The 26,447-nt window shown below is 46.4% G+C and overlaps 1 protein-coding gene and 1 long non-coding RNA gene across 2 annotated transcripts in view; one reads left to right on the top strand and one right to left on the bottom strand.

Moving 5' to 3' along the window:
• On the top strand, positions 1-25,860 carry LOC137426270 (uncharacterized). The gene is made up of 3 exons (XR_010984248.2): positions 1-226; positions 23,853-23,994; positions 24,967-25,860. It is a non-coding gene; the product is annotated as an uncharacterized LOC137426270 (long non-coding RNA).
• LOC137425445 (bone morphogenetic protein receptor type-1B) overlaps positions 1-26,447 on the bottom strand; it is a 113,897-nt gene that overhangs the window by 78,832 nt on the left and 8,618 nt on the right. The window lies entirely within an intron of this gene.

Here is a 26,447-nt window from a genome sequence, read left to right on the forward strand (position 1 = left end):
GTTGGGACAGGAATTTGGCCAGGTTTCCGGTAATGGCTCGCCGACTCTTCACGAAGGACACCGAGATCGGTAATGTTCAGGCCAACTACTTCCGGTAGACGGGACGCCCAGTTTTAACTTACATCACAGGGACCGCACACACATTGATGAATCACCTGCCTGTGAAACACGAGGATGGCAGTTTGTAGGTGGGCTGAGATTCAAACCCAGGCTCAAGGGCCCACAGGTGAGTGTGTATATTTACCTATAGGCCATCTTGCGGGCCCACCCACCTGTCAACACCAACTCTAATTCATAAACAATGTATCATTTACTGTGCATCACAAACAGCATGGTCAAGCCGACATTAATAAGAAAGTTTATTTGGGTAAAGATAGAATAATATAATGAAGACATTTTCAACGTTGTAAACTTTGGATTCCAGATTCGGGTTGTCCCTGCTTTACACCTTTGCCAAAGCAAGGTGTGGAGAGCAGGGAGGGGAGTGTTTATTGCCCCAAGGGCAAGGAGCTTGTTTTAAAACGTGGAGATTTTTCTCTATTGAGAGTAAGTTTTAGCGACTATGTACTTTTGCTGCTTTTCAACAAAAGTTATCTTCGAAAGAGGTCTAGTCAGTGGGGAGGAGATCCTGTGGGAGGGAGATGAGCCAATCAGTATGACTGGGGCGAGGGAGTTCAGGCGTTAACGAGGAGGAGAAGAGTTAAAAAATGGGGCGGGGGGGTCGCACTCTCTTGGCTGGATTCACACAGCCGTTAATGAGCACACATCACGAAAACGAGGGGCAGCAAATAATAGAGGGTGAATAATGGGGCGTGAGAGGAAGAGGAGGGGGAGGTGGGGAAAGATGGTGAAAAGGAGTAAAACACGTGATGGGAAAGAATAAAGGAAGAGTGGAGGAAGGGAATAAAAGATATACTCCATGGCCCCGAATAACCTCCGCAGTCCTGGTTCACATGTATGTTATCCTCTAAGCTGACATGTACGTTATCCTCTAAGGCTACATGTACATTATCCTCTAAGGCCACATGTACGTTATCCTCTTAGGTTGCATTATGTTATCCTCTAAGGCCACATGTACGTTATCCTCTAACGCCACATGTACGTTATCCTCTAACGCCACATGTACGTTATATTCGAAGGCCACATGTATGTTATCCTCTAAGGCTACATGCACGTTATCCTCTAAGGCCATATGTATGTTATCCTCTAAGGCCACATGTACATTATCCTCTTAGGTTTCATTACGTTATCCTCTATAGCCACATGTACGTTATCCTCTAAGGCTACATGTATGTTATCTTCTAAGGCTACATGTACGTTATCCTCTAAGGCCACATGTACATTATCCTCTTAGGTTGCATTACGTTATCCTCTATGGCCACATGTATGTTATCCTCTATGGCCACATGTATGTTATCCTCTATGGCCACATGTATGTTATCCTCTATGGCCACATGTATGTTATCGTCTTAGGTTGCATTTTGTTATCCTTCTAAGGCCACATGTATGTTATCCTCTATGGCCACATGTATGTTATCCTCTATGGCCACATGTATGTTATCGTCTTAGGTTGCATTTTGTTATCCTTCTAAGGCCACATGTATGTTATCCTCTAAGGCCATGTGTATGTTATCCTCTATGGCCACATGTATGTTATCCCCTTAGTTTGCATTATGTTATCCTCTAAGGCCACATGTACATTATCCTCTAAGGCCACGTGTATGTTATCCTCTAAGGCCACATGTATGTTATCCTCTAAGGCCACATGTATGTTATACTCTATGGCCACATGTATGTTATCCTCTATGGCCACATGTATGTTATCCTCTATGGCCACATGTAGGTTATCCTCTATGGCCACATGTATGTTATCCTCTATGGCCACATGTATGTTATCCTCTATGGCCACATGTACGTTATCCTCTAAGGCCACATGTATGCTATCCTCTAAGGCCACATGTATGTTATCCTCTATGGCCACATGTATGTTATCCTCTTAGGTTGCATTATGTTATCCTCTATGGCCACATGTATGTTATCCTCTATGGCCACATGTATGTTATCATCTTAGGTTGCATTTTGTTATCCTTCTAAGGCCACATGTATGTTATCCTCTAAGGCCATGTGTATGTTATCCTCTATGGCCACATGTATGTTATCCCCTTAGTTTGCATTATGTTATCCTCTATGGCCACATGTATGTTATCATCTTAGGTTGCATTTTGTTATCCTTCTAAGGCCACATGTATGTTATCCTCTAAGGCCACGTGTATGTTATCCTCTAAGGCCACATGTATGTTATCCTCTAAGGCCACATGTATGTTATACTCTATGGCCACATGTATGTTATCCTCTATGGCCACATGTATGTTATCCCCTTAGGCCACATTATGTTAACCTGTTATCATGTCACGAATAAAACAAGCACCAAGCTAAATGTAATGTGAGACAGATGTTACGTCACTTTAGAGTGAGCTTTGTTTTCTTTTCTTTTATCACAGTATAGTCAAATAAATTCATTTTGACTTTGACAAGGCCATACATTTGTTTTACTATCGATTGCCACTCTTCCACGGACTAAACGATGTTTACATGTCACAATATAGCCAGACCTGACCCAAGCTGCTTTCCCTGATTGAATGAAATATCGTCTCACCATGTCTCCCCAACTTTGGAGAGAATCCGTATGATTAAGGGAAAAGTTTGAATACATGGCAGCACGAGTTGGGATGGACGAAACACCGCTTCAGGTTCTCACTTATTAATAAAACGTTAATGCACGTGATTATTCCTTCATGATCTGCACATGAATCTTCCTTTTTGACAAAAGACTCTTTATGAAGATGCAATTTTAAAAGAAAATGGATTCAAGGTGAGCATGATGTCAACTCATGGATTGGAATAAGGTACCAGGGAAAAGTGCAAGTCATGGTAAAGTTTATAATACAAATTTAATGCCATACAAACTTATTTCTCCTAAAACATCAAGTTAAATAAAAATGGACATCACGACAACGCCAAATCCGCCTCGCCCGACTGCATCTCGAGAAGCCTTCCGCTGGGCCCGTCCTGGCTCGGATTGTTTGATAATAAGAGATAAGCTTTTGCTTGTGGGCCAAAAGAAAGAGGGGGAATAACACTTTTTGCCTATAACAATATGACTCACCATGTTATTTATCAATTTCATTATGCTGATTACACTTGGGTTATGTGTGAGTTCACAGAAACATCTGAACGTGAGTCATCCTACAGATAGTACAACAAAACTTATAACAACTGACTGTAACACCATATACGCACTGCAATGTGTGTTTCAAAAAAGAGGCTTCCAGAACTAGAGAGTTCATAGAACACCTTACCCCACACAGTGTTGAGAAAAGGGACATGGGAAGAGTCTTTTGAACTCTTGCTTTGTGTTTCCGAGCACGATATATGCTTGTTTTGTTCGTTAACCTCGCATATCAGGCGTTATGCTAACTATACAAAGCGGATGGGTCAAACGGAACAGTCCAGAACCGACGATCCTTTACCGTCACCATCGAGGATAATCCATGCATTTGCGTAGTTACAAAACTTGTGCCAACTCGGAGAAAATGTCGATTTTGGAACAATAATTGAGAAAAAGATGCACTAATCAAACAGCACTAGGCGCCGCCATATTTGACTGAATGCAGAATCTCAAAATATTTGTCTGAATCCCGAGGGAGGAGTGAAAACTCCTCTCTGCTCTGAAAAAAGTAAAAACTCTAACTCCTCTCTACACATGCGAGGTCGGGAACAATTCAGAGACAAAGTACTGCTGAACTACAGGTTCGTTTTCTGATTGATGTTCCAATTTGTGTTCAAATAAATGCATAACATTCAACTGAAATGAAGTTGTTCCTCGATCATAAACTGACGGTTGTAGATTGATGGACGGACAGACAGAGCGACATTTATTTGTTGAAAATGTTGTAAAAATTGTTGAAAAATTGTTGATTGTTGTTGATGTTGAAAAAAATTGTTGATGTTGAAAAAAATTGTTGATGTTGAAAAATTGTTTAATCCCAGTTTTCGCTTTGCTCTCACGGGGTACTTACCATTTTTAACGCTTCCCCTCTCGAAATACCACATGATCACCCTACCAGAGGATATAAATGATGGAGTTAAATAAACATGCTTCAAGTATTAGTCATAATCAACCAAGAATATTAATAAGTTCACAAATTTATTGTTAAACAATGAATGAAACTTAACATACAACATTCTTCTTCCTCCTCAAAAAACTCCTCGCTCTCCGTCTCTCTGATAATATGTAAGTAAGGCACGTCATATATGTACCATAAATATTGGGATGAAACAAGAAGAGAGGCATTAAACATTAATCTATCAGAAAATGTCAGTGGACATTGATCAGCATTACAAAAAATTGTAAACCATCAACCGTTAATAGAATGTTTTTGGGTTTTATGGAGTCTGTTTGAAAATCATTTTACCTTGTACAATGATAAAGGGCACAATCTATTACAACAGCATGGCAGTACAGCCCAAACTTTACAATCCTCTAACTTTAAAAACTTTCCATCTTGACAAATTATAGTATGAGAAATATCCTGTTCAATGTCACACAGTCAGAAGACTTGAATATATCCTGACATCTGTGGTCTGAATTTAATACATTTTCAGTAAGGGAAGTAAAAGGAAAATAAAGAAAGAGAAAGAGAGAGAGGAAGGGGAAGAGGATATTTTGATTAGGAAGAAGAATCATGCTTAAGACCAAACAGTGAAAGAGCAAATGACAACACAGTCAAACACAGCTGTTTTCTTAATTTATTTTTGAACAATCATAGTGTCAAATCAGAGTGTTTGAACGATCAAGAGAACTTGTGCAGAGGTGGCCAATCATTCCAAGGAGTGCTGCGGTGCATGATTGCAATACAAGAAGAGGAAGAAGATGATCACTCGTATATACTGGGAAGGCCAAGTTTTTTTTTTACGCAGGATATAATGAATTTGATGTCTATAAACACCTTTGAACAATCGTTACTATTTAACAAGTAGCATGGACAATTGAATGACCACAAGGTAAGGGGGCCAAGATGGTTGGATTAATGTTGCTTCTGAAAGTTTATACCCAAGGAAATTGAAGGAAACCTTAATAGTAGTCCCATAAAGATGCAACTCAACTCTTAAGTTTGGTGTCACATCCACTTACTATGAATTGTGGTACTTGTACGTCACAATATATTTTACACCAGAACGGCACTCCAGGCAGTTTACGTTTTGTATCTCACTGATAGGTCGGATCTTGATCCGGACCGAAACCAAAATCGAATCGGCTTGTTCTTGTCACCAAACTAACTCATCCACCAAGTTTTGTCATAAGTCGTCCATAACTTTTTGAGATATCACGTTATACATCATCTTTGGCTGGCCTCTCACTCAATGGTGAACAATCACTTCATAATTCAATAATTCTCGTATCCGGATCGGGATTCGGATCTTCACAAAAATCTAATCGATTCGTCCTTGTCACACAACCAACCTGTCCACGAAGGTTTGTCCGAATCCGGCCACAACCTTTAGAGATATCGTGCTATATGTCGTTTTTGCCTTTTCTCTCAATGGTGAAGAATTGCTTTAAAATTCTTGGATCCAGATCCAGATCATCACCAAAGTCTAACCATTTTGTCCTTGTCACATACACAACATCTCCACCAAATTTCTGTCGAATTGGTCCACAACTTTTTGAGATCATCCACCTTTGGTGGCGCAGGTGATAATGGTAGGATTATATCACAATACTACTGATCGAAACGCCGAACCCTACTGGAGATAACTGCGGTATAATTTAAGTTCATAACACGGATGAGATGTCCCGTTTAACGTCTTCTACAAAATGCAATGCTTTCCTCGATGCACCCACAGGATGACATTCCAATAGAACAGCAATTTTTTGTAGGATTTAAATGGAAAGGTAAAGTATTGACAACTTGATAGACAAGGAGCTCTACTTTACCATTACGTAAGCCTGCTGCCCCTTATTATGCCCCAAAGGTCTCACATAATTCTGGTAACACCAATTGTGGCATCATCAATATGGCTGACTGTTGAATATGCATCAATGTGGATTTTAATGCATTCCTTCTAATACGAGTAAAAGCACTGGGAAGGCAGGTGTTCGATAGACTGTCTTGTCTCCTAAACCAGGGACTCGGTGAAGTTGATTTTATGACCCCATTCCAACAATCAGGTTTCATGTGGTTTGCAATGGATTTCCAGAAACCTGGCAATAAATGACTTGCTTCTTCAGTGTCCTCGCTTTGTACCGCCACTTAACCAAGCTTTGCGGCGGTCACTGCGGAGCTCTGATTATAGCTTTCAAGGAAACTTGAACGGCTCAGTTGACCCAGTTTGTCAACGATTCATCTCCACAAAACGTCCAAACAAGGCAAGTGAAGGAAGTTGTGTAGAACATATTGAGATGTACATCAGTTGCTGAAAATGGCTCGAACACTGGCTGAAAGAGTGGTGTGAACCGAGGACTGTGCCACGTTGAAAGCTGAACTCCACATCAACATCCAGGCGCTCAACACAATCATTCAGCTTTCAGTAAGACACTTAGGTCTGAAAGGAACATGGTCCAGCAACAAGCTCCATCTGCCACTCACTTGGAAGGCTTCTAGTACACCAATAACTTTTTGGCTCAAAAGTGACCTTTTACACGATTTGTGTTAAGAATGATGTTTGTTAATTAAAGCAAATTGACACATTGTTTCCCCAATCTTTCCACACAGCCCTTTTAAAAATGAAATGCGGAAGAAACTTAGCAACACGTGTGTTTTTGGGGGATTTTTCTTCCTAAAAAAAGCAAAGCTCATGGATGAGCAAGCTTGGCAGGGCAAAGATGGACACAATCAACGTGGGGATAAATGAACAAAAAAGGAAGAGCGAGAGAGAGAGGAAACACTGACATCAGCAGGTAAGATCATAGGGTTAGGTAGGGTTAATAGGGGTAATAAAGATTATGGCTCAGGATGGGGGGTTGGGGCGGGGGGAGAGGGACAGAACAGCCTCTAGAAGGCAGATCCATAATGGGGAATAAAAGAGTTGAGGTGGGCTGTCAACCTGGATTCTGGAAGTTTAACCAGGATGGGGTTACTGAAAAAAGGTGTGCATCCTGGAGTTTCTGGGGAAGGTCGGATGACTGAAAGGGTGGAGGGAGCAATGTTGAAGATAGACGGTAGAAAACAGAGATCAGAGACCACTGACGTGCCTCCAATGCGAGAGCAACCGAATTTGATCTTAGGCCTCATCACAGGCGATTCCTTTTTACCTCCGCCATCGAAGGCTATGTTTTCACCCCTGTCTGTCTGTTTGTTTTTCTCTCTGTTTTTGAACAGGATATTTCAAAATGTTGTGGATGGATTCTGACGACATTTGGTGGAGAATTTGGGTGTCTGATAAGGACAAAATGATCCGGATAAAGTTCCGATTACTAAAAACTTTTAAGTGATTCTTCAGCATTGAGAGATAGGTCCAAACCAGAACAACACTCTTCGACATCACGACGTCGACCGATATGCCTCCGACCACGTCATTACATCATTATAATACTTGTACCAAGTTTGATTTAAATCCATTCAGCTGTTCTCAAGTTATCACATTTTTACCTGACATGACCTCTGACCTTTGACCTCATGACCCCAAAATCTAATCGGTTCATCTTTACCTCATTATACATACCTGCACCAAGTTTGACTAAGATCCCTTCAGCCGTTCTCAAGTTATCGCGGGAACGAAAAACTATCACGGCCGGACGGACGGACAACCTGAAAACATAACAAACAGTACAGCAGGATATCTCAAAAAGTTGTGGATAGATGTGGACAACACTTGGGGACAGGTTTGGTGAGTAACAAGGACAAATTGATTCAGTTTTGGTGAAGATTTTAATCTGGATGCAGATACGAGATAATTTTTATTTTTTAAGTGATTCTTCACCATTGAAATATGGGGTCAAAAACAATATATAGCACGATATTTCAAAGCATTGGACGACTTATGACAAAGCTTAGTGGATAAGTTGGTTAGGCGACAAGAGCAAGCGATTATATTTTGGTTCTGGTCCAGATCAAATTCCGGCCTATCATTGGGATACAAAACAGAAACTCTTCAGAGTGGCGGAGGTATGCATTCTTCTGAGTGCCATTCAAGTTAGACCTTTCAATTCCATTAGTACAGCGGATAAGCTCTCATATTTTAACAAATTGTGCATTTTTTGAGAAAAGCATGAAATTTCTAGCATAGTTAGTATATACCATGAGGTTTAGTTTCAGATGTGGAGGGAAGTCAGATTTGACCTCTGAGGACAGTGAGAGGTCAAATACAAGATGGCCGCCAGTTCCCCAGGGGTAATGTTCAAACGCGCTTAATTTTGGAACCAAACAGCATAGAAAAACATTTAAGGTATCGTTTCCAACTAAATTGGGGATGGCCATTCATTTGGTGATACTTTTGGTAAAGCAGATATACTTCGCTGCCTGGAATCAGATCTGCTCGAAAACAACAGTACGCCTGTGACTGATGCAACAATTCTCGATGGTGCAGCTGTAGTTCAAATCCTAAATCCTGGAACATCAAGAACATTTCAAGAATATGGAGAAAGAGTGTTTGCACCATATATCTCTGCTCAACTTAAGAAAAGCAGCCGCATTGACCTTGTCTGGGATGTATACCTACCTGCCAGCCTGAAAGCCTCAACAAGACAGAAGAGGGGAAAGGGCACCAGGAAAAGGGTGACTCCTTCTGCTGTGATGCCAAAGAACTGGAAGGACTTCCTTCGAGTCGATGAGAACAAAACCGAATTGTTTGCTTTCCTTTCACGCGACGCTGTTCATATTCCTCTAGCAGAGGGCAAGGAACTGTATGCAACAGATGGAAGTGGAGTTCTCTGCTCTCCTGCTGAGTCATGCTAGAGCGATTTGTGGTGCTGATGTACGACCGAACCAGTGAGAGCACGGAAGTGAATGATGCCAGGAAACAGCTCTTCACACAGAAGTCTAGAAGTCTAGAGAACATTCCTCCAACCCAGGCAGCACTGAAGCACCACATCAAGCGCACTTGCTACCAGACCAACTGTTGGAACCAGGCATTGGTCATGGATCCAGAGATGCCAGAGCCATCTGACTGGGGCTGGATAAAGGAAACAACTGGGTGGCAGCCTCTTTGGAGCACTCTTCCTGAAGCATCAAAATCGTGCCATGAATTGATCGACTGTGGCTGCAAGAAAGGATGCACTGGACGCTGCAAGTGTGCCAAAGCTGCATTCAAGTGCACTGCACTGTGCTTCTGTTCTGGAGACTCTTAGATTTTGATCATTACCAATTTTCATCATTGCACTTGATTTAATGTAAGCTTTTGTGGACATACTTGGTTAACTACAGTTATTTTTTCAGAGGTTATTGCATCATTCCTTGCACTGTAAACACTTTTTTTCATCATTTCTGATCTTTGGGTGTTCTGTACCTATCCCTGTACCTGAAAAAATAAAGTTTTAAAAGTTCAAATGAACTTTTTCCAATAGCAGTTCCAACTGCAGTATCATAAAAATAGATATTTAACGTAATTTGACTTTGACCTTGACCTAAATGCATGTCCTTGAGTTCTGGCGATCTCAAAAGTATCACCAAATGAATGGGCATCCCCAATTTAGTTGGAAATGACACCTAAAATGTTTTTCTACACTGTTTGGTTCCAAAATTAAGCGCGTTTGAACATTAGACCCGGTGGACTGGCGGCCATATTGGATTTGACCTCTCACGGTCCTCAGAGGTCAAATCTGACTTCCCTCCACATGTGAAAATAAACCTTAAATGGTATGCACTAACAATGTTAAAAATTTCATGCTTTTCTCATAAAATGCACAATTTTTGTGTTTATCTGCTGCACTACATAGAATCCGGGAGAGACGGATGTGATGCTGGAGTGCCAGCCCATAGGGGAGATCAGTACTCCACTGAGCTATGGACAAAGGCCTTGTAAACGGAATAGCTCTAATTTCGCAAGGAAAACTTCGATCGACACATGATGCCCAATCTGTGACTGAATTTGGAAGCTTGCTATGTGTTTGGCCCAGGAAAGCTCATGGCTGATTATGAGGCCTAGAAGTTCAAGAGACTGAACACATTTTAGTGGATGACAAAGGAAATATATAGGTAGGTTTATTTGTCTATCATTCTGAAGCAGATAGGGTGAGACTGTGGGATTTTTCAGGATTGAAGGACATATGCCATTTATCAGACATAGTCTAATCATTCCCAGATCAGCAAAGAGAGACATAGCTGTTACCTGCCTAACAGAGGGATGGTGTACTGTATGATACAATGTGAAGTCACTTGCAAAAAGGACGAGCTCACCTGGGAAGGTAATGCGAGATCTGCGCGTGGGTACGCTGCCAGACTTAGTTACCTCAGATGGCGACCGTGGTCGATTAGCAACCCGTCGGGTTGCGGAGATATACATGGCTCATCGGCTTCAGTCAAAGTTCGGGAAGCAAGTCTGAGTCACTCCCTCATGAGCCCCACAACCCTGAACCCATAACAATATGTTCAGGGAGAAGGTCCTAACCTTTTGTTTGAGACTGTGGTCCTCCAATCATTTGGTGCCTGCTTTGTATAAATTGAGGGTTTAGGAGTGTTTAGAGCATTAAACTGAAGTTAGCCATTAGACATAGGTAAATATATGTGTGCTTCTAATATTTATTGTTCACCCCAGCAAACATATGGCATTTGTAATTGCTCAATATGTCGTCATCCAGAGATCCCTCTAGTGTTGATGCTCAGGATAGTGAGCATTTAACCAGGAAAGAGGAAGTTATATGGATAGGGAAGGTATCTTTGTCCGCTTTATACAAATAGTTCAATGGTGATAATTTGTACATTTGACATTGTCGACACTGAGAAAGTAATACAGGAAGTGACATCAATGTTTAAAAAAAAAAAACAGCATTCTGGGTAAGGCCAAGATCGAGGCCAATATAAGTGTGTACTACGAAACAGAGGGGATTAAGTTCCTTGTGAAGAGCATCAAACCGTCTGAATTTCAATGGAGATCGGCTATACAATTTGACATTGCATGCCATTTACGGTGTTGTGTGCTTAAATGGTGCAGCGAGTACAAAATTGGCCGTAAGTCGGTGGGCAATCTTCAGTATTCTCACATGCAACCACCTTCCGTCACCCAGGCAAACAATAAATGTGTTGAACTACTTTGAAGAGCCACCAAATTATATATGTGAAATTGGGGAAGATAACATTTTCATACAGTTAAGTGAAGTGTGAAATCCATAACATCTGATAAGTGAAATCTATATGTAAAATTCCTGACAGCAGATAAGATGCAATAATCATATATATCTTACTGAAGTGCGGTGCTATGCGCACGACTTGTTTGCCAAGAAGATAAGCAACAACGCGGGTAACCAAAAAGAGTCTTTATTCCAAAGCTCAACTATAGCACTGAGTAGAGTCCCTGTATAAAGAGAGTTGCGCCATGCGCTGACCCGAGATTTCTGGTCACGTGATTTCGTGGCGCCATTTTGTGTCTAACTTCACCGTGTGTGAACGTCAGCTTGGTACGGGAATGTTGTTTATTGCCAAACAAAATGACTGGTTGTTCTGCTTTTGGTTGTTCAAACCAATCTGGGAAATATAAGATGTATAGATTTCCAAGTGATAAAGTCAGAAGATAAATTTGGGAAGCGAAAGTCAGACGAAAGAGCTGGAAAGCGATTGACTCCTCGAGACTCTGCCAGGTAGGCCCACGCCGCTTGATGATCGATGTTCAAAAGCAATTCTATCTGCTCGGTTTTTTTTTGGTTGTCTGTCCGTTGAAAACCCTTTTAAAGGGAAGTGATTTGTGTTTGTTTATAATCTTCAAGGAGCTGACCAAAAATGCATTTCTGTGGGAAGAACCCTGCTCAATTTTTTTGCGGGTTGTGCAGCCATCCATACGTCCAAAATTTGACGAGTTATTGTTTGCTTTGTACAGTGCTCATGCGTCTTGTGGCATATTTGCTCAAATATTTCCCACCCCGGGATTTATGGCCAAATTGTAGTGATGGAAGATTTTGCACATTGGACAATCCCTATATATTTAACCTGGTGACAGCTATCGTTCCCAAAACATACAATATTTCTAGGTGATTAATGCAGTAAAACAGGTGTATTTGTGTACCCACATTTAAAACTGGCTCAACTTTCAAAAGCTGTTATCCCTTAGATAAAATTAAGGTTGTACACTATAGAAATATGGCAATACCACGTACAGAATTTGTTTTAAGTGTGTTAGACTATATGTCGGCTGGAAGTCCTACACCGGAATTGCTCTCGGCACCCTTTAAAAAATATTGGATATGCCCACACTCCTTTCTAAAAGTTATTAAAATTCAGAGAACGACAGCATTGGTTTGTCTTACTTATAATGTTAGCTCTTATATGCAGTGTTGGCTTGTAATATGCATTGCCATACCACTTTTAATATCACCACACAGCTCTTTTTCACGGCAATAGCTGAGTTTTTGACAAAACAAATATCACCTGTATGTAATAATAAGACTAAATATGTGTAGTAAATTTTTTTTTAGCAGGTTTAGAATATATCACCCCATATCGCGAATGTACATGTATATCTAATCCGACACACTTAGACACAAAATGGCGTCCAAATTTGAGTTGACACAACTCTCTATATACAGGGACTCTAGCACTGAGGTGCTCGGGGATGCGCGCCCCGTGTATATCCCGAGGCCACGCCTACCCCTCGGGCGTGGCCGACACCCTCTTGGTGCGCGGAATGATGTCACCGCGCCAGCGAGCCATCGTGTCCGCCACACACGCCCCCCCCAGAATTCCCGCGCACCTGAAGGGTCAGTTTGCGGGGCAAATGGATGACCCGGCCGCAGCGGCCTCTGGCGGCTGGCGGCGTCTGGGATGCCGGGATGTCATCTGGGATGACTCCGGCGGCACCTGGGATGGGTGCAGGACCGGGGGAGGGGGGGCGTGCCGGCGGGGCCGGGCGGTGCCGGAGGTCCGCCCGCCGGGGGGCGGCCCCGCCGCGGGGGCCGAGCCACTGGTGGGGGGTGGTCCACGTCGAGGTGGGCCGGCTTGAGGCGGGCCACGGAAACGCGGTCAGGAGTACCGCCGATGTCGAGGGTGAAGTGTTTCGCCCCGGTCTCCAGCACGCGGAAGGGCCCGTCGTACGGGGGCCGCAGCGGTGTCCGGCCGGTAGGCGTCGTGGCGGACGAACACGTACTCCGCCGTGCGAAGCTCCGAGGCGACGTGCATTGGCGGGCACCTGTGGTGCGCCGTCGGCACCAGGGCGAACCTCCGGGCGGTCTCCTGCAGTGCGGAGCGCTGCTGCGCCGCGGACCATGGTGCTGTGGAGTCGGGGAGGAACTCGCCCGGCACCCGCAGTGGTTGTCCGAAGACCAACTCCGCCGCGGATGCGCGCAGGTCGTCCTTGGGCGCCGTCCGGAGGCCCAGCAGGACCCAGGGGAGCCTGTCGACCCAGCCGCCGTCGCGGAGGGTGGCCCGGAGTGCCGCCTTCAAGGAGCAGTGGAAGCGCTCGCACAGGCCGTTGGCCTGGGGGTGGTAGGCCGTGGTGCGGTGCAGCTGGACGCCGAGCCCCCGCGCGACCGCCCCCCAGAGCTCCGAGGTGAACTGGGGGCCGCGGTCGGACGAGATGTCCAAGGGGGCGCCGAACCGAGCAACCCAGGTGGCGATGAACGCCTGCGCGACGTCCGCCGCCGTCGTTGCCGCCAAAGGCATGACCTCCGGCCACTGGGTGGTGCGGTCCACCATGGTGAGGACGTGGGTGAAACCCCGCGAGGGGGGCAGAGGTCCCACCAAGTCCACGTGAACATGGTCGAACCGACGTTCGGGCACCGTGAACGGGGCCAACAGGGCCTGGGTGTGGCGGTGCACCTTCGCGCGCTGGCACGCGAGGTACGTCCTGGTCCAATCGCGGACGGCCTTCCGGAGGCCATGCCAGACGAACTTGTTGGCCACCAACCTCTGGGAGGCCTTCGTGCCCGGGTGGGACAGGCCGTGGATGGCGTCAAAAACCCGGCGCTGACAGCCCGCGGGCACGATGGGGCGAGGCCGCCCGAAGGAGACGTCGCACAAGAGGGCCGTGCCCGCGCCGTCGAACGGCACCTCGGTGACGCGGAGGCCTGTGACGGCGGTCTGCAAGGCCTGGACGTCGGGGTCGGCGGTCTGGTCCGCTGCCATCCGGGCATAGTCGATCCCGAGGTGGACCGCGTGGGCGACGGACCGGGAAAGGCAATCCGCCACTGGGTTGTCCTTTCCCGCGACGTGCCGGATGTCCGTCGTGTACTCGGACACGGCCGAGAGGTGACGCTGCTGCCGGGCCGACCATGGCTCAGCGACCTTGGCCATCGCGAAGACCAGGGGCTTGTGGTCGAAGAAGGCCGTGAACGAATGGCCCTCGAGCAGATGGCGGAAGTGCCGGACCGCCAGGTGGAGCCCGAGCAACTCGCGGTCGAAAGTGCTGTACCGGCGTTCGTGCGGGCGAAGCTGCCAGCTGAAAAACGCCAGCGGTTGCCAAGCACCACGCACCCAATGCTCATGCACCGCGCCCACTGCGTAGTCCGACGCGTCGGTGGTGAGGGCGATCGGTGCATCGAGCGCCGGGTGCGCGAGCATGGTGGCGTTAGCCAAGGCGAGCTTCGCGCCCGCGAACGCCGCGTCCATCTGCTCGGTCCAAACAACGTCACCTTTGCCTGGCTTCCCCCGTAGGGCCTCGTGCAGGGGGCGCAGGAGCTGGGCGACGCGGGGCAGGAAACGGTGGTAAAAGTTTACCATGCCCAGGATCTCCTGGAGCCCCCTGATCGTGCGGGGGCATGGAAACCCCTTGACCGCCTCCACCTTTGCCGGTAAGGGGGTGGCCCCGTGCCTGGTGACGCGTTGCCCCAAAAAGTCGATTTCGGCGACGCCGAACCGGCACTTGGCGGGGTTTACGATCAGGCCATGCTGGCCCAGGCATTCGAAGAGCGTGCGGAGGTGGCGGAGGTGCTCTTCGCGGGACGCGCTTGCGACGAGGATGTCGTCCAGGTAGACGTAAACGCAATCCAAGTCGCACAAGATGCTGTCCATCAACCGTTGGAATGCCTGAGCCGAATTCTTCAACCCGAAGGGCATCCGAAGAAACTCGAAGAGGCCGAATGGTGTAATGACGGCCGTCTTCGGTATGTCCTCCGGCCTGACGGGGACCTGGTGGTATCCGCGGATGAGGTCTACCTTAGAAAAGAAGGATATTTTCGCCAACCGGGCGGAAAAGTCCTGAATGTGAGGGAACGGGTAGTGGTCGGGGGTGGTGGCATCTTTGAGGCGGCGGTAGTCTCCGCACGGCCGCCATCCCCTGCCGGGCTTCGGCACGATGTGCAGTGGCGACGCCCAAGCGCTCTTGGAGCGCTGTACGATGCCCAGCCGCTCCAGCGTAGCGAACTCCGCCTTTGCCACTGCAAGCTTCGTCGGCTCGAGGCGGCATGCCCGGACGTAGACCGGTGGCCCGACGGTGGGGATGTGATGTTCCACCCCGTGCTTGACGGCCACCGCCGGGAAGGTGGGCCGCGTGAGGGCCGGGAAGCTGGCGAGGAGGCGGGTGAACTCGTCCGCTGCCGGAAGCGTACAGACCAACCTCGCCGGGACCGAACCGCTCAGCAAGCTGCTTGGCGAGCCGCTCGGTGAGCCGCTCAGGGAGCTGCCCAACGAACTGCTCACTGCGCAAGCAAGCGAGCTGAACGTTTCGGCCTGGACGAGGCGTCTGTGCTTCAGGTCCACCAACAACCCATTTGCACATAGGAAGTCCGCATTGAGCAATGCCATGGGCACGCTGGCGGTTATGAACGTCCATTGAAAGCGTTGCCCTCCGAACCGCAGGGAGAGGCAGCGCGTCCCGAATGTGCGTATGGGTGTACCGTTGGCTGCAAGCAACGCGGGGCCCCGGCCCGCGGTTCGCTTGTCGGACGTGGAGGCTGGGATAACGCTCACCTGTGCGCCTGTGTCGCAGAGGAAGCAACGCCCGGACAAGGTGTCCGTGACAAAAAGGAGGCTGCCGGAATGGCCGACGCTCAGGGCCGCTACCGAGCGCCGGCTTGGTAGTTTCCCGACTTGCCAAACGAGCACGGCGGGCAACAATTCCTAGCCTTGTGGCCAAACCTGGCGTGGAAACGGCACCAGGTTTGCGGCGGAGGCGGAGGCCGCGGTTTTCGCGGTGGTGGTGGGCGGGGCGTGGCGGCGGCCACGAGGTGTGCATCGGCATCAGCCTCGGGATCCACGAGGTGTGCAGCAGCATCAGCCTCGGGATCCGCGACGGCCGCACCGACTCTCGCCCGCGTGTCACAAGCCGCGAAAAACTTGTTGGCCTCGACGGCCAGAGCGCGGGGTTCCTTTATTTTGGAACCGGCCAACGCTAGGCATACCTGTGCCGGCAGCTGGCGTAGAAAGAGCGTCCAGAATAAAAAATCCGGGGCTTTGTCACCCAGCAACGACAGCATGTAATCCATCCGCACCGATGGTCGTGTGTCGCCGAGTTTGGGAAGGTCCAGGAGGCGGTCGGCCCGTTCGCACTCCGTGAGGCCGAACGTGGCGATGAGGAGACGCTTGAGCGCCTCGTACCTGTGGTCGGCCGGTGGGTTCCGCAGGACGGACACGACTCGGGTGGCTGTGCCGGGCCCGAGGGCGGCGATGACGTGGTAATAACGCGTCTCATCCGCCGTTACGCCTCGAAGTTGGAACTGTTCCTCGGCCTGCACGAACCATACCTCGGCCTGAGCTTCCCAAAACTCAGGGAGCTTCACCGCGACCGCGTTGTTTGACATTGGCGCGTTCTGTTGGTCAGCGGTGGCTGAACCAGCGACGAGGTCACCAGTGAAGTGCGGTGCTATGCGCACGACTTGTTTGCCAAGAAGATAAGCAACAACGCGGGTAACCAAAAAGAGTCTTTATTCCAAAGCTCAACTATAGCACTGAGGTGCTCGAGGCTGCGCGCCCCGTGTATATCCCGAGGCCATGCCTACCCCTCGGGCGTGGCCGACACTCTCTTGGTGCGCGGAATGATGTCACCGCGCCAGCGAGCCATCGTGTCCGCCACATTACTATAATTCACCAAATGTCCGTCTGTCTGTTCGATCTCTGGAACTCAGTCAGAGTGACCATCGGGTTCTTGGTCACCTCTCTTACCAAGGCCCTTCTCCCCGATTGCTCAGTTTTGCCGGGCGGCCAGCTCTAAGAAGAGTCCTGGTTGTTCCAAACTTCTTCCATTTAAGAATTATGGAGGCCACTGTGCTCTTGGAAACCTTCAATGCAGCAGATATTTTTTTTATCGGCTTCCCCAGATCTGTGCCTCGACACAATCCTGTCTCTGAGCTCTGCAGGCAGTTCCTTCGACCTCATGGCTTGGTTTTTGCTCTGATATGCATTGTCAGCTGTGAGACCTTATATAGATAGGTGTGTGCCTTTCCAAATCATGTCCAATCAATTGAATTTACCACAGGTGGACTCCAATGAAGGTGTAGAAACATCTCAAAGATGATCAAGAGAAATGGGAGGCACCTGAGCTAAATTTCAAGTGTCATAGCAAAGGGTATCAATACTTATGTCAATGTGATATTTCAGTTTTTTCTTTTTAATAAATTTGCAAAACTTTCTAAAATCCTGTTTTCTCTTTGTCATTATGGGGTATTGAGTGTAGATTGATGAGGGAAAAAATGAATATAAACGATTTCAGCATAAGGCTGCAACATAACAAAATGTGAAAAACGTGAAGGGGTCTGAATACTTTCTGAATATAAAGCACTGTATATCATATAAAGCTCTTTGTAACCAGTGACTGACTGATATGAATGTTCGGCATCTTCCGGGTGTCGTAGAAAGCTGAAATTTGGCATGCCTTCGTAAATTGATGCTGTTACACCGGGAAATATCCCAGAACCATCGGAAATTGTCCGTAAATGAAAATGTACGTAAAAAAAAATCTGTAAACGCATACGTAAAAAAGCGTAAAAACCTCAATCGATATCTAGCGTTTGCAAATTGTAATTTCTATAAGTGTAAACTGAAAAAAAAATCTCAAACAAAATTTACATAAAAACAGTAAACGCATCCATAAAATATATATATATTTTAAAACCCAAATTGATATATATAGCCACAGGTTGATGATGCTTGCCTATTGCCTATAAAGCTTCTACTTATAATGTACCAACGTATGAAACACGGTCTGTTATTGCTTACACAATGTATAAGCCTACCCCACGAGTATATATATATATATATATATATATATATATATATATTATATATACTAGCAGAAGTACCCGGCATTGCCGGTGGGGGGAGGGGAGGGGGTGGGGGAGGGGAGGGGGAGGGGAACGGGGGGGAGGAGAGGAGAGGAGAGGGGGGAGGGGAGAAGAGGGGGGAGGGGAGGAGAGGGGGAGGGGAGTGGGAGGTGGGGAGGGGGGAGGGGAGGGAGAGGGGGAGAGGGAGGGGGGAAAGGGAGGGGGGAAAGGGAGGGGAAGGGGGAGGGGGAAGGGAGGGGGAAGGGAGGGGGAGGGGAAGGTGGAGGTGGAAGGGGAAGGGGAAGGGGTGGGGGGGGAAGGGAGGGGGAGGAGGGAAGGGGAGGGGAGGGGAATGGGGGGGGAGGGGAGGGGAGAAGAGGGGGAGGGGAGGAGAGGGGAGGGGGGAAGGGGAGGGGAAGGGAGGGGAAGGGGGAGGTGGAAGGGGAAGGGAAGGGGTGGGGGAGAGGAGGGGGTGGGGGAGGGAGTGGGAGGGGGAAGGGGAGGGGAGGGGAATGGGGGGAGGGGAGGAGAGGAGAGGGGGGGAGGGGAGGAGAGGAGAGGGGGGAGGGGAGAAGAGGGGGGAGGGGAGGAGAGGGGGGAGGGGAGTGGGAGGTGGGAGGGGAGGGAGAGGGGGAGAGGGAGGGGGGAAAGGGGAGGGGAAGGGGAGGGGGAAGGGAGGGGGAAGGGAGGGGGGAGGGGAAGGGGGAGGTGGAAGGGGAAGGGAAGGGGTGGGGGGGAAGGGGGGGAGGAGGGAAGGGAGGGGGAGGGGGGAGGGGAGGGGGAGGGGAGGGGGAGGGGAGGGGAGAGGGAGGGGGGAAATGGAGGGGGAGTGCAGGAGAGGGGAGGGGGGAAGGGGAGGGGGAAGGGAGGGGAAGGGGGAGGTGGAAGGGGAAGGGAAGGGGTGGGGGGGGAAAGGGAGGGGAGGAGGGAAGGGGAGGGGAGGGGGAGGAGGGAAGGGGAGGGGAGGGAACGGGGGGGGAGGGGAGTAGAGGGGGAAGGGGAGAAGAGGGGAGGGGGAGGGGAGAAGAGGGGGGGAGGGGAGGGGGAGGTGGAGGGGAGGTGGGAGGGGGGAGGGGGAAAGGGAGGGGGAGGGGGAGGGGAGAGGAGGGGGAAGGAGGAAGGGGAGGGGGAAGGGGGGAAGGGAGGGGTAAGGGGGAGGGAAGGGGAGGGAGGGGGGGAGGGAAGGGGGAAATGGAGGGGGAGTGCAGGAGAGGGGAGGGGGAGGGGGAGGGGGGAAGGGGAGGGGGAAGGGAGGGGAAGGGGGAGGTGGAAGGGGAAGGGGAAGGGGTGGGGGGGAAAGGGAGGGGAGGAGGGAAGGGGAGGGGAGGGGAACGGGGGGGAGGGGAGTAGAGGGGGGGAGGGGAGAAGAGGGGTGAATTGCCTAACTCGAGCTCGAGCGAGCCATAATGCGCTACGTTATGGCAAAAAATATGGATCTAAAGATGAAAGAAAAAAAACCTATGTGGTGTGAATGGCAATGTTCCTCGCTGAAATGTGAAAAAACGCAATCGCTTTTCACTCTGAATTTCGTGCGAACGCGTAACTGTGACTTTATGGCGGCAAGGTTGGAACATCAGGTGATCGCTCTGAGCGAATCAGCGCGCTGCTCTGCCCCCGGCTCAGATTCTGTGTATAATATTGCTCGCTGAAATGCGCTGAGGTAAAAATATGGTAAATAAATATTATGAAATTTTTTTTTTTAGGTCGGCCATGTTCTTCCCAGGCTCAATGGCCATGTCTATGCCAAATATCAAGTGCGTGAGCCTCTCCGTTTAGGAGTCTATCGGTAACATTACACATACACACACACACACACACACACACACACACAAACTGTGTTTTACATATATATATATATATATATATATATATATATATATATATATATATATATATATATATACACACACATATATGCAGCAACACCGTGATATCACCATCACGTTGCGCTATACTGTGACGCCCGAGGGGGCATTTTGTTGCGAGAATCAAGCCTTATGGGCAATGGTTTAAATTCCCCAGGCAGAGATAATATAATCTATTTCAGCTGTAAACATGTGTCTCTTATTAGACATCATCAGTACAGAATAATACTGAAAATCGTCTCCTTGGGCTAAACTTCCATTCTGGAATTTATTAATTGTAGGAACCCTAACTGTGTATAGTAGAAGACAAATCGTGCTCCATTACAACCATTGTGGCACGATTTGTGACCAACAACCATCATCTGCCATCCACAGTTAGGGGGTCTTGACATTCTTATATTCGCAAATGAAAGTTCAGCCAAACAGACATTTTTAAGCATGATGCTGCGCTGATGAGCTGTCGTAAGAGTGAAACATGGCTCCAGCTAAGCTATTTTCTGTGCTGGTGAGTTTTTGAATCATTGCCCATATGGTTTGATTCATGATGCCAGACGATCCCTGGGGATTGCAGTATAACACAATATGATGGTGATGTCACGGTATTGCTGTAAGCTGGAGAGCGGATTATAATAATCATCTTAATTCCCACCTGCAAAACTGTGTCCTCTTAATGGTGCAATAGTAAGGCAATAGATAACGCGTTTGTGTGGCGGATGATGCTTGCTGATACAATATGTGTATATATACATATATCTTATTATTAATAGAGAAAACGTATATGGTTATGTATGTTTGTAAATTTGTGACCAAAACGTCTTCTTCTTCAAATATAAAAAACACCCAAAATCACAGTCCGCGAACTCTTAATTACGTACTGTTGAAATATACCTTTTGACCCCTCAGACCCCTTCGACTGCTGTTGATGACCCTGTAAGTCTCCTAAGACCCTTAAGATCACCAAGACCCATAAAGACTCAAAATACCCTGAAAGACGCCAAAGACTCAAAATACCCTGAAGACCCAAAATACCCAAAATACCCTTAAAGGCCCAGAGGGACCAAAAGACGCTGACGACCCCAAAGACCCAAAACACCTCGAAGACCCAAAATACCCAAAATACCCTTAAAGACCCAGAGGACCCAAAAGACCCTGAAGCCCAAAAGACTCTTAATGACACTGAAGACCCAAACGACCCTTACAGACCCCAAAGACCGTGAAGACCAAAAAGACCCCGAAGACCAAAAAATACCAAGAAGCCGGAAAATACCCAGAAGACCCATCTAATCATGTTTCAATCGCATGTAATTATTAATAGACGTGATGCACTCATATTCCAATAGTATGTATTAAATAGACGTACTCAGTCAGGTTTCAATGGTATGTAATTAATATATGTACTCATGTTTAAATAGCATGTAATTAATAGACGCACTCTGGTATTAATTGGACGTAATTAATCAACATAGTCAGGTTTCAATAGCATATAATTAATAGACGTGATGTACTCATATTCCAATAGTATGTATTAAATAGACGTACTCAGTCAGGTTTCAATGGTATGTAATTAATATATGTACTCATGTTTAAATAGCATGTAATTAATAGACGTACTCTGGTATTAATTGGACGTAATTAATCAATGTAGTCAGGTTTCAATAGTATGTAATTAATAGACGTATTCAAGTTTCAATGATATCTTTTTTTTTATTATAATGGTGCAAACGTATGTGGTTATGTATGTATGTTTGTGACCAAAACGTCTTCTTCTTCTTCAAATTTTCTTTAACAATTCCATCATGTGGTTTATATATGTACAGCTAACCTAAGAAACACAAACACATTTGTGACTTACCTGTATTCATCAGCGCTACTTTTTTGTTACTTTCACTTGATTAATCGAGATCGTGATATGGGAAATAGAAAATGAACGACGTAAAAACTCAGCCGGAAGTCCAAGCTAAGCAGTGTATTGGGAGCACATCTGCTCTGTGAGGCTGGCAGTTCGAATTTACCATCCAGTTTTTGATAAATTTGTATTTACCTTCCCTTCCAGCTCTAACTGATAATTTAATATAAATATCAATTTGTGCTCCTTTCTATTTGTACGTGTTGGGTTCTGACTTCTGATTTACAGAAAATATTCAATCGGAGCACAAAATCTATTTGGCCGACCTCCCCCACCATCACCCCATCACCTTCCATCCCACCACCATCCCCCCCTCCCCCCACACCATGCACGCCATCCCCCCTCCACCATTCCCCTCTCTACCCCCCCACCCCCACCAACAACCATGCCTATCCTTCTGAGACGTCGTGTGGCGAGATGCGCGGAGCTCTCCGAGACACGCTAGTACATATAGTTGTGGTCTTTGGGGTGTTTTGGTTCTTCGGGGTGTTTTGGGTCTTCGGCGTGTTTTGGGTCTTCGGGGTGTTTTGTTCTTCAGGGTGTTTTGGGTATTCGGGGTGTTTTGGGTATTCAGGGTGTTTGGGTCTTCGGGGTGTTTTGGGTCTTTGGGGTGTTTTGGGTCTTCGGGGTGTTTTGGGTCTTCAGAGTGTTTTGGGTTTTCGGGATCTTCAGGGTCTTTTGGGTTTTTGGGTATTCAGGGTCTTTTTGAGCCTCAGGGCCTTGAAGCATATTTTGGGTTTTTGAGTATTCAGGGTCTTTTTGAGCCTCAGGGCCTTGAAGGGTATTTTGGGTTTTTGGGTATTCAGGGTCTTTTTGAGCCTCAGGGCCTTGAAGGGTATTTTGGGTCTTTCGGGTGTTTTGGGTCTTTGGGGTTTTTGGGGGTCTTCAGGGTATGTTGGGTCTTTGGGGGTCTTGGTGGTCTGAAGGGTCTTGGGGGAATTAAAGGGTCATCAAAGGTCTGAGGGTCTCAGCAGTCTTAACGCAATTAAGAGGGTTAATTAAGAGTGGTAATTTTATTTGAACAAGAAGAAGACGTTTTCGTCGCATATAAACATACATACATATTACATACATACATACACACATACATACATACATACACACATAGCGAACCATATACGTTTGCTCTATTATAATAAAAGTTTTCGTCGCATATAAACATACATACATACACTACTCACAATAAGTTAGGGATATCGGTAGGTTCTTCGGTGTGGTTGATTTTGTGTATTAATTATGTTGAAAAAAGTTGTTGGTCCTAATTCTATGGTTATTAATGAGTGTGAAAAAACACAGCATTCTTGATTTCAATACCCTAAACCTAACCCCTATAAAAAAATTAACTCACTCCCACAATATCCCTAACTTATTGTGAGTAGTGTACATACATACATACATACATACATACATACATACATACATAGCGAACCATATACGTTTGCTCTATTATAAGATATATATATATATATATTTCAATTTGCTTTTTTTTTACCTTAAAAGTGGAATTTTTCAAAAATTCCAAAAGTTCTGTGGCCATAAGAGGTAATACTATTAGAAAACGATGAAAAGTCAGTTTACCCAAGGAACACCCAGTAGCCCTCTTTTCACGTGGCCCGCCACAATTATATATATATATATATATATATATATATATATATATATATATATATATATATATATATATATGTGTGTGTATACGGTAGTTCACTAACAGCCCCCACTTTATGTCGGCTATTTGCAGCATCATGATTGGGCTGTTTTAAGAAGCTGCGTCCTTACGTCAACACAAAAGACCAGAGGAGACGAGTGATGTAAACATGGACTACATTTCTGTCTTTCGGTGCCGTCGGACAAGCTAGAACCACCTCCACCATTGCACTATTGTGAGTGCTGCTTCTCGTTTGTATAACATTTGGAGCACCCATGTATGTTTGTCACTTTTATTATAAGTACGAGTGAATACAATTCAGCCAGACTTTTATCAGACCAAGCTAATTTTCTGACAAATTGCTGTCTGGCGAGCTGAGGCTTTCCCTGCACCTGCATTTTGTAAGCATCAAGTTTTATGTGTGTAGTAATCAAAGCTTCATATGATAAATACAAAAGTCTAAATCGAAATTCCTCCCATCATAATATTGTGCAGCACTTTCATTCAGAACACAATTGCAGAGGAAATTTAAGCCACAATCCCCCCAACCTTTTTACCAACACCACCACAACCCCTATTTTGCCATGTCCCATTGTTCCATGTGTTCTCCTCCCCCCCCCCTGCATGCCTTCATCTCTAATCTTCTTTCCCTTTTCTTCTCCCTTATCCTCAACTTGCATACTCTCTCCGCCATAACCCTTCCACTTTCCTTCCTTTTATTTGTTGTATTTTTGCCCCGTTCCCACCTATTCTCGTTGTATGTAATATGTGGATTGACAGTCGTTTACCCCACGAGTAGAAAGGCAAAATTTTTGTCGTTGAAACCATATCCCTGTTAGTTATAAAGTTTACAGGTAGGGAATGTGGGTCGTTCGGTGTACCAGAGAATGATGGATGCCTCATGTATGAATCCCAGCATACATTATGGGAAGCACAGAGTCCATAACTTCTGTTTACTCAGCTTATCAGAGCAATGAGGCAGCTGCAAACGAGTATCTCTCAAACGACTACTTGTTCGCAAGCAATGGCGAGAGGGGACACCTCGTTATTATTATTATTATTATTATTATTATTATTATTATTTTTGGCGTGACTTCATATAAAGAGCGCAATTCGTGTGAACGAGTCGCAAAGTACAATGGGTGTGCTCTCTGAAATGCCATCACCCTCTCTTTCACCACCCGCTTTCTTTCTTATTTCCCGGCAGCCCCAATGAATCTCAGTCCCAGCAGCCGCCGCACAGCCATCCGGACAGGAGGTCAAGGGTCGTCACAGGGCTTGCCAAGAACTTTTCCACATGTGCTCTGAATGTGGACAGGGGGTCACAAAAACGCCTTGGAATCCCCCAAGGCCTATTAAACAACCGCAACGTTTTTATGATATGATTTGTAGCCACGAGACTGGCATTTTCCTTGGAATTCTGTGCCATATACACACCTTCATGTGTAGAACATGGCATTTTTATTCAGTTTAATATTTTTTGATCTTTATTTTTAATCAATAAGCTGACCATTCTTAAAATTTATATATTCTGGTGTTCTGCCCAAAGGCAGGTTCTTGGCAGGAGTTATACTGGGTGGTTTGCCATGGCCTTCCCAGCAGTATTTAGGGCAGGAATTTGTGGCCAGGGTACCGGAGATAGCTCGCCTCCTCTTCGCGAAGGACACCATGGGATCTTTAACGTCCATCAACTGATGCCAGCAGACGGACCACCCAGTTCCAAGTCCATCCGATCGATAGCACAAACACTGATGAAATCACGCTGCTTGTGAAACAGTTTATATCTGGGGCGGGATTCGAACCCAGGATACATGGCTTGGAGACGAGTGTTGCGAACCTTTAGGCCAACCTGTCAGCCTGATCCTTGACATTGATAAAGTTGACCAAGTACACCTCATGGAGCATTGTCCACTTTGAGCTGAACGGATTCGAATCGCACAACACAATGTGGTCATTATATTGTCTGCCGGCTTAGTTCCAACAGGATTCCATAACTGACCTATTGCTCTACACGTTGTGAAAGTAATTTTCTTTGAGTTAAAGAAGAAAAAAAATTGAATTCATTTGATTTATTTACATTAATTAAACAAAACACAGTAGGAAAATAATTTGTTGCCTGTCACCATTTGAGCAATGTAGTTGTAACGTAACCATCTCATGTTTATCTCTTTCTTACTCTATTCCATTGGCACAGCACCTGCGAAATACCCTGCGTAAGTTCCTGCCAAAGCAATCGAAATTGGTAAAGAACGGCTGTGCAAATAACTTGATTTTTTTCCAAACTATATAGACAGACAACCCCAGTGAGCCCCTTAGCATTTCGACGTGTGGGGAGGGGGACTCACACAGAAATGTCCTCAAGCATGCGCAGTACAAAAATATGTGGACCACACCGTACACCCTCCTTTACAAAATACTTCAGAATCAAGAAAATATCCTTAAAAGAAAATGAATAACAAAATCTCTCCAACTTCATATTCCCAGTGCCTGAAGTCATGCCTCATTTTCATTTTTATACATCTTGCTCAGCTCCTTATATGGAATAATTCTAAGTATACACCTAATCTTTGAATGCTGAAAATATCACAGGATATATGTATGTGTATATATATATATATAAATAAATAAATAAACAAATATATATATATGCATGATACATAAATACACATATATACACATACATACATA

The sequence above is a fragment of the Myxine glutinosa genome, chromosome 4, assembly GCF_964187855.1.
Source record: "Myxine glutinosa chromosome 4, kmMyxGlut1.1, whole genome shotgun sequence".
Lineage (NCBI taxonomy): Eukaryota > Metazoa > Chordata > Myxini > Myxiniformes > Myxinidae > Myxine > Myxine glutinosa.